We start from the raw sequence: 7,443 nt of genomic DNA on the forward strand, positions 1-7,443 counted from the left end.
CTTCAAGATAAAAAGGGTCCTTTGAAGCGTTCTTTTTAGAATCATCCTTAAATGTTACTTTCTTTGACTTCTTTTCATCTGTTTTGATCTCTTTTTTCCAAAGCTATAATCCCTCTTTCTTCTACAGACATGGCTTCTTTCATGTTTTTGCAAGGGTAGCCTTATTGGCTCTATCTAGGAAAATCACAATAATAGAAGGAAGAGAACTATATGTACCATTCTATTTGTACATCTACTGTAGTTTTGAGGCGCTGGGTTGGGTTTGGAGGGGGGTATTAGCAATTTGTTAAATCTGGAGTTGAAGTCTTTGATCCTTTCATCTGAATTAGCTTTTAAGTTAGAAAGATCATTGATCAAGGATGCTATGGTCCTGTCATCACCAAATTTTGCAAGAAATACTTCTTGAAAAGTATCCCAGTCCCTAATTGAACCTGCTAGAAGGAAAAATACCAAGATCCAGCAGATCCTTGGAAGGTATAAGGGAACAATCTGATTACAACATCTTCATGTGCAACTCCATTAAGATTCATGGCTAACATAAAGTTATTTAGATGTTCTTTGGCTGGAAGACCATCATCGGGATTGTACTTCGGTAGCCATTTTTCTGGGTTTGCTGGGAGTGCATTTGGATTTGTGACCAGGACAGCGCCAGGGTTTGTCCAAGGTTGTGCAGGTTGATTGGCCGTAACTTGAGTTGGAGACTGAGAAGATGGGAAGGTCAGTCCAGAAGTAGGTATAGATGGCAAAGAACTTACTACTAGGTTAGTACTACTAGTAGCAGTACTAATTGGAGAAGTGGATAGTTGAGAAGTTATGGATTGAGTAGAAGTGAATGGGGAATTGAATGGATAGAAAGGTGATGTGATCTTACTGGTGTCCATTTAGATCTTGGTAAGGTAACTTTCCTACGTCGTGGAGGGATGGGAATTACTCCAAGCCTTTCACTTTGCAATCTAGTTAATACACCAGTTTGGTGTAATAAGGAAGTAACACTTTCTTCAGAAACTTCGGGCCTCTCTGGTTTCTTAGCAGAAATGGATATCTGTTCCAATTTTTGTATCAAAGAATGTCTTCGAGGGACTCGAGAGTGTAATCTGGGGAAAGTGTTTTTATTACTACTTTGAAGATGAGGAGATGTTTCTATAACTTCAGATTTCCGATCACGAGATTTTGAATGAGATCTAGAAGGTGTAGAAGTTGTGGAGGGGTTTTGACTCTTATGAATGTTTATCATTGATATTTAGGTTTATATTCCATTCATAGTCGGATGGACCTCCTTCTAGCACAAAAATTTTGCAGCCTTAGAGTTCTGCTACCCAACATGGGGGATAACCACCCAACTAGACCTTAAGACTGTTAGGGTCCCACCCTAACCCCCTTATTTATGTCATGGGATCACGTCATAGTCAAGAGTCAATAAAGCCCATATTAATATTTGTAAGTGGTTAACCCGCAATTAATGACGGGACCACAGTTAGTTGCAAATGGGCGACAGTATTAGATAGATGGTAAATGGGCGGTAGTATTAGATAGATGGTACTAATAAAACCCATGGTATTGGCCCGTGGTATTGCATGTATGAGTCATATATAAAGGATAGAGACTCCCTGCGAGGAGTATCGTGTCTTGTTTTTGTGATCGAGCTCTGCTCTATTGGAGGTTGCCCCCTCGAAGAGGCCTGTGAACATTTCTCTCTGAATAATAAAATCATTGGTATTATGTGCTCTGGGTATATTTTCTTCGCATATTATGTGTTCTCAGTATCCTTTCTTCACAAATTCTATGTTTGGGTATTGCTTTGCAGGTTAAGAGCATAACAAGTGGTATCAGAGCACTTTCGAGGGCTCGGTGGGATCTCCAAATTTTAGCAATTTTTTTTTTTTCTGGCTAGAGACGTGTTCCGGCGTCTTTAAACCACGGGATCTGTCGTTAAGCGCATAAACCTGCGGATTTGGGGAGGCATGCACGTAGGAAATACAAGAGGTGGTCACGTCTGTTGGACTCCCTTGTAACCCCTGTGGGTACCCCTTTGAGTAGTAGCGCATTAGACAGAACCGCGCACGGACTGTCTTCCACGTACCCTCTGGGTATATAGGAAGCCCCCTAGCTCCCTTGAAACCTCGCCATAGATAAACCTTCGGCCGTCTTGTGGCTACAGTACACCGAGAACAGCACTCGGAGAGATTACTCGCCCGTACGATAGGGTAGTCGGATTGTACGGCTAAGGGTACGGTCGATCCTCCTTAGTTAGAGCCCTGAAACATTTGGCCGAGTACTACTGTCAGACCCTTATGTATATTGCGATCTGTAGCACTTGACACTCCCAAGACCATAGTTCCCTTTCGATCGGGGGATCACACATCATCTATTCCAGATCGGCAGCAGCAGTTGTTCCACCATTCAGATCTCTCAGATCCACCAGATCGGATATTCCAGATCAGCAGCAGCAGTTGTTCCACCATTCAGATCTCTCAGACCCACCAGATCGGATATTCCAGATCAGCAGCAGCAGTTGTTCCACCATTCAGATCTTCCAGATCCACCAGATCGGAGTAGTTGTGAAGGGTTCCTGTACCTGGATATAATTTTCGCAGGACTTTTGGCGGCATTGACATTTTGAGGATTTGGCGACTGCAGTATTGATCAGGAAGGAGTAAAACTCCGTTAGGAGTTTTCCAAAAAAAAAAAAAAAAGAGTCTGAGATCTTCCGAAGTGCTTATTTGTGATCTAGCCCATCAGCATCAGGACAACGAGCTGAGCACGGTGGTACCATTCAATTTCTTAGAAAAAAAATTTTGGCAGTCCCAATTTTTCATCAAGTTGGTGTATGGTAGAAACTAGAGCTCAAGCAATGGCCAATGAAAGACTAGACAAACTTGAAACAGATATGAACGAGCTCAAAAATACGCTTGATGGACTATCGATCCTGGTACGGCAAGCACTCGATAAGGGCAAGGAGCCAGCTCTTGAGGAACCCTATAATGACCATATACACCATGAGGGTGAGTCTAGCCACTCTCCTCACGTCTGGCACACCCATCCACCACCTCCCAAGTTGGATAGTCAGCGACCTCCCAAGTTGGATATGCAGAAATTTGATGGTTCTAACCCGTCCGCATGGCTAGCACAAATGAACCAGTATTTCAAATTGAATCATCTCCAAGATGATTGGACTAAGATTGGAGTGGCGACCATGTACTTGGACAATGAACGATGGCAATGGGCGGAATGGCATCAATGTCGCAATGCACCTTTTTCAAGTTGGGCCCAATTTTCCAAAGCTCTTCAAGATCGATTTGAATAGGGAGACTCCTTTTTGGGCCGTCTCACTAAGCTCCGACAGACGGGTACAGTGGATGAATATATCACCGCTTTTGAAGCCTTAGCCTTCCGCACTCAGCATCTCTCAGATGAGTTCTACACGGAATGTTTTATCAGTGGTCTTAAAGAAGCCATCAAAGCTCAAGTTCTACTCCACCACCCTCCCACATGGACGGAGGCTTGCTAGGTAGCCCGTAAGGTGGAACGTGCCATAACAGCCCAATACAGCCGCCCCAATTTCCCCACTGAAGGTCGTTCCCCACAAGCTCACACCACGACTCAGACACTTAAGGTCCAAAAGGTGTCACCTCAGGAAATGGCCGAAAGAAGGAAGCAAGGACTATGTTACTACTGTGATGAAAAATATTCCCCTGGTCATAAATGCAAGGAGCCCAAGTTTTTTCAAATAGATGCCACTGACTACAGCTCCACCGAGGAAGATCCACCTCTTGAGGAATCGGAGGCGATCGAAGAAGACAGCCAAAAGGAGATACGACCCAGTTATTTCGCTCAATGCATTGGCAGGAATCTCTTCCCCTCAAACTCTCAAAATCAGGGGTTTTCTTAAACATTGCCCAGTAATAGTCCTGATTGATAAAGTACCCATAATTTCATCCATCAAAAAATCGTCAAAGCAGCGCACTGTTTTGTAAGGGCAGTTTCTAACTTCCAAGTCCAAATTGCAGATGGGGGCACAATGAAATGTGAAGGCCACTGTGAAAATGTCAAAATTCAAATGGGAGATTATCAGTTGAAAACCCACATGTTTGCCATAGACATGGAGGGATGCGACATTGTCCTAGGTGCTGAATGGCTCCGCACCCTTGGGCCAATCACAATGGATTTCCAGGAGTTATATATGAGTTTTAAGTAGAACAACTCCACACATACCCTCCTTGGCCTCCAAGCGGGAGCCCCCTCGGTCATCAGCTCACATCGGATGGAAAAATTGTTAAAAAAGGGCCATCATGGAGTGGTAGCGCAATTTAATGCCATCCAGGTAGTCGAAACCAGACCTCTGCCAATTCATACTGAGATGCAGCAGATTTTAAATACCCATCGGACAGTCTTTGACAAGCCTCATGAGCTTCCACCCTCGCGAGGGGAACATGATCATAGCATCACCTTGGTTCCAGGGGCTCAACCCCCAAATGTGCGGCCATACCGATATCCGTTCACTCAAAAGAGTGAAATAGAAAAAATCATCAAGGAATTGTTGGAAGCAGGTGTCATTCGTCCCAGCATTAGTCCTTATTCATCCCTAGTGGTCATGGTCCTCAAGAAAGATGGGGAGTGGAGGATGTGTCCCGGCTTCAGGGCCCTCAACAAGTTGACAGTTAAAGATAAATTTCCCATTCAGGTGGTTGATGATTTGCTAGACGAACTCAATGGGGCTCAATTCTTCACCAAGTTGGATCTTCGCTCCGGCTACCACCAAATTCGCATGAAGGAAGTCGACATTCCCAAGACGGCTTTCAGAACTCATGAAGGCCATTATGAGTTCCTGGTCATGCCATTTGGTCTCTGTAATGCCCCTTCTACTTTTCAGAGTCTTATGAATCACATCCTCAAACCATATCTCAGAAAATTTGTTCTTGTCTTCTTCGATGACATTCTCATCTATAGTGGCACCTGGGCGACACATCTTCAGCATGTAGATCTACTCTTGCAACTGCTCCGCAAGCATAAATTATTTGTCAAAATGTCTAAGTGTGCGTTTGGCATGGAAGAAGTTGAGTATTTGGGCCACATTGTGGGGCGTGAAGGTGTCAAGGTGGACCCCAAAAAGATCCAGGCAATGCAAGAATGGCCTCAACCTAAGACTTTGAAGAGCTTGAGAGGATTTTTGGGTCTCACAGGCTATTATCGTAAATTTGTCCGCAACTATGGCTGCATAGCGAAGCCCCTCACTCAACTCCTAAAGAAAAATTCCTTCTTCTGGACCGAGGAAGCACAACAGGCATTTACCGTGCTCAAAAACGCCATGTGTACCACTCCAGTCTTAGCACTACCTGACTTCACCAAATCCTTTGTCATTGAAAGTGATGCTTCGGGTACAGGTATTGGGGCGGTCTTAATGCAAAGGGCGACCATTGGCCTTCACAAGCCAACAACTCAGTGGGAGGAATTTGGGCCAATCTACCTACGAGAAGGAAATGATGGCCATCTTACATGCAGTCGAGACCTGGCGACCTTACTTATTGGGGCGACGTTTCCAAATCCGCACAGATCATCAATGTCTTAAATATTTTTTGGAGCAACGCCTATCCTCCCCACAACAAAACAAATGGTTAGCCAAAATGCTGGGATATGATTATGAGATCATTTACAAGAAAGGGAAAGACAACAGGGTAGCAGATGCATTATCGTGCCAATTTGAGGAGGAAAGTACTCTACTCGCAATTTCCCTTCCCATTCCAGACTGGATTGAAGAGGCTCATAGGGAATGGTTTTCACACCTAGGGCTCTCCCAACTCATTTCTCAATTGCAGGTAGATCCTAATTCCAGCACAGGCTACTCGTGGCAGAATGATATTCTTCGCTACAAGGACAGAGTCGTCATATCACCAACATCTACCCTCAAAAGTCGCCTTTTGGCAGAATTGCACTCATCTCCCATTGCAGGACATTCGGGCTTTCAGAAGACGTATGCTCGCACCAGAAGATCATTCTTTTGGACAGGCATGAAAAAGGGCGTCCTTACTTTCGTAGCCGAATGTGATGTCTGTCAACGCCACAAAGGGGAAACCGTCAACACACCAGGCACCTTACAACCATTGCCCATTCCGGCCTCAATTTGGACGGAGGTTTCTATGGATTTCATTCCAGGTCTTCCAAAGTCAGGGAAAAAGTCAGTCATCATGGTGGTTGTGGACCGACTGTCGAAGTATGCTCATTTATGCGCCCTACCCCACCCGTTTACACCAACCTTCGTTGCTCAAACTTTCATGGATCAGATCTTCAAATTACATGGCATGCCCACTTCAATAGTGTCTGACCGCGACCCGATCTTCACCAGCAATTTTTGGCAGGAACTCTTCAGACTACAAGGCACTCAACTCAAACTCAGTACTTCATATCATCCGCAAACAGATGGTCAAACCGAAGCTGTCAACAAATGTCTAGAAACCTACCTTAGATGTTTCACTTCAGAGAAGCAACACCTTTGGGCACAGTGGTTACCTCTGGCTCAATGGTGGTATAACACCAACTATCATGCTACCACCAAAATGACTCCCTATGAAGCAGTATATGGTCAACTTCCGCCTTCCCCTACTTCTTATCTCAAGGGATGCTCCAAAGTACAAGTAGTGGATCAACTCCTACAACACCGCGCAACCATGCTCACCCACCTTCGCGAGAATCTTCATCAAGCTCAGAACCGCATGAAGCAACAGGCCGATCAACATCGCTCAGAGCGCCAATTTCAAGAAGGGGATCAGGTCTTTTTGAGGCTGCAACCATATAAGCAAACATCACTCAAAGATAAGGGTTGTCAAAAGCTCGCTCCAAAATTCTACGGACCATACCAAGTACTTCAGCGCATTGGAGAAGTAGCTTACAAGTTGGCTTTGCCACCTACGGCACAAATCCATCCAGTTTTCCATGTATCGTGCCTCAAGAAAGTGATTGGGAACAATTGCCGAGTTCAAACCAGTCTACCTGAGTTAGACGAAGAAGGGTCAATCTGGCTTCAACCTGAACAGGTTCTAGACACCCGAGACAAGCACCTGCGCGGCCGCATGATTAAGGAGGTCCTCGTCAAATGGAAAGACACCTCTCCGGAAGATGCAACTTGGGAACCAGCCACTATTCTTCAGCAGTTTCCACAGCTTCAGCCTTGAGGACAAGGCTAGTCTTAAGGGGGAGGGCATGTTAGGGTCCCACCCTAACCCCCTTATTTATGTCATGGGATCACGTCATAGTCAAGAGTCAATAAATCCCATATTAATATTTGTAAGTGGTTAACTCGCAATTAATGACGGGACCACAGTTAGTTGCAAATGGGCGATAGTATTAGATAGATGGTAAATGGGCGGTAGTATTAGATAGATGGTACTAATAAAACCCACGGTATTGGCCCGTGGTATTGCATGTATGAGTCATATATAAAGGATAGAG

The sequence above is a fragment of the Pinus tabuliformis genome, chromosome J (assembly GCF_031772625.1).
Source record: "Pinus tabuliformis cultivar Carrire ecotype Pingquan chromosome J, CPIR1, whole genome shotgun sequence".
In the NCBI taxonomy this organism is placed as follows: Eukaryota; Viridiplantae; Streptophyta; class Pinopsida; order Pinales; family Pinaceae; genus Pinus; species Pinus tabuliformis.